This window comes from Geospiza fortis, unplaced genomic scaffold, assembly GCF_000277835.1.
Source record: "Geospiza fortis unplaced genomic scaffold, GeoFor_1.0 scaffold240, whole genome shotgun sequence".
Lineage (NCBI taxonomy): Eukaryota > Metazoa > Chordata > Aves > Passeriformes > Thraupidae > Geospiza > Geospiza fortis.
The window spans coordinates 966,189-968,573 of NW_005054379.1; positions in this window are offsets into that span (position 1 = coordinate 966,189).

Sequence of the window (2,385 nt, forward strand, 5' to 3'; positions counted from 1 at the left end):
CAGCAGCCGCAGGTTCCTCATGGCGGAGGGAGGGAGCGAGCGATAAGGCCGGGCAGCGAGGGACACCGGGCAGCGAGGGACGCCAGGCACCGCGACCACCTCACAGCGCCGCCATGTCGTGCAGCGCGGGCGGGGGGCGGGCGCCGCCGTGCGCGGTGTCGCTCTCGCAGGGCGGAGCGCGGCCTCTCCTTCCTTCGCGGGCCGTGCCGGCCGCCGGGCTTGAGGCGACAAGTGCAGCGTGACGAGTTCTCAGGAGCTCAGCTCCCTGTGAGCCTGCACAAATAACAGAATCAGCGAGTCTGGAGAACTTTAAGGTCACCCATCCAGCCATCCACTTGGCACTGCCACTGTAACTCAAACCACATCTCCAGATCCAGATGCTTAAACAAAAGGGATGGGGGACTCCACCGCCTCCCAGGGAAACCTGTTCCAATGTGTGACCACTCTGACAGTGATAATCTTTTTTCCTAATATCGAATCTGAATCTCCCGTGTCTCAGATTGAGGCCATTTCGTCTTGTCGTCTCACAGCAGGCCCCTCAGGAGAGACTGACCCCCACCTCACTGCACACTCCCTTCAGGGAGTTTTAGAGAGCAATGGCGTCAGACCTGAGCCTCCTCTTCAGGACACTAAACAACCCCAGCTCCCTCAGCTAGTTCTCATAAGACATGTTTTCTGGTCCTTTCGTGAGCCTTGTTCCCTTTTCCAAATATCCTCCAGCACATCAATGTCCTTTTTAAAGTGAGCAGCCAAGAACTGGACACAGCACTTGATGTGCTGCCTTGCCAGTGCCAGTAAGATGACAGTAGGAGCAGGATGATTCTTTTGGAGCCATTTGAGCACTAGCCAGCTGAAGCACCCCAGCTGAGGCTTCTCAGGCACTTACAGGCCAGCCTTCACATAGGTTAGTGCTGTCCTGATGTCACTGCTTCTGTCACACTCTGCCCCCTCCCTCCAGGTGTGGCTGAGGGGGAGAAGGTAGTTCAGCCTTCAGGGGAAGGAAGGATTTTGTGCAATCAGGTACACCCTTCACACTTCCCTAGTGGAGCTAGACTCAGTCAGTCAGTACTGATGATGTTTAAAAAAGACAGGGAGCTATTGGAGAAGGTCCAGCGGAGACAAACATAATTTGTGGTCTCGAGTTTCTGTCTTAGGACAGACTGTGGGACCTGGGCCTGTTCAGTCCGTTAAAGACTGAGAGGGGATCTCATCAATACATCCAAATATTTCAAAGGCAGGTGACAAGAAGATGATGCCAGATTCTTTTCAGTGGTGCCCAGTGACAGGATGAGAAGCAATGGCCATAAACTAAAACACAAGAACTTTCACCTCGGCATGAGGGAGAACTTCTTTATGTTGAAGTTGGCAGAGCACAGGAATAGGCTGCCCAGGGAGGTTGTGGAGTTTCCCTCTCCAGAGATATTAAAATCCTACCTCAATGCATTCTACTCTAGGTGATCCTGCCTTGGCAGAGAGGGTTGGATAGACGGTCTCCAGAGATCCTTTCCAACCCTAACAATTCTGTGATTCTGTGTGATCCTATAATCCAGTCTACTGGCCAAATACCAAGAAAAGACAAATTTGAGACAAATTGTTTTTGTCTATGGCAATCTGTAAATTTTGCATGCTGTAATGAGCTCTGTGTGCTCTACAGTTTGGCAGTTTAGGCCAGTGGAAAGATGGGCCACACCTGGACAGGTTTGCTTTTTGCTGTTCTGGTACTAAACTTAGCTAAAGTCAGTGACAAAACAGCAACACTTTCTAAACTCAGAGAGGGCTTTTCTGAGACCAGTGGAAAAGGCACAGCTATCACTGCACACAAGGAAAATTAAAGCCATCCAGACTCCTTATTTTGGGATAAAGGCATAAGTGTTTTCCCAGGCCAGTACAGCACCTGCCAAGGCCAGCAGTGCCAGGCTGCACTGCTGGAGGAAAGGCAGCTGTCAGAGAGCATGTAAACCTGGCTGTGCCGTCTGTCCTCTGAGCCCCCAGGACCTACACTGCTTCATTAGTGTGGTCTGACACCCCTATTCCTTGCAGTATCTTTTCCAGATGCTTTTTCCTTTGCGGCAGCTTGATCCTATCAGCCTCCAGTGTCCCAACTCACTAATTTACCACTGTTCTTACCCTGTGAAATGTGCTTGACTGAGCTGAGTTGCCCCAGCTAACTGCACAGCCGTGCCTCTCGCAGCGTCTGCATCCACCACCCGGCGGCTTTGCAGCTCTGGAGAGAAGTGCTCCCATGGCAGATGGCATTTGCTGGTCCCGTCTAGCCCACGAGCTGTCCCTCTCTGCTTGATTCTGTGGGTCTCATCACCCTGATGAATCACTTTCTTCCCGAAACCCGTCTGAAATGCCCTATATTGTGTTGTCGATATTTTTCCC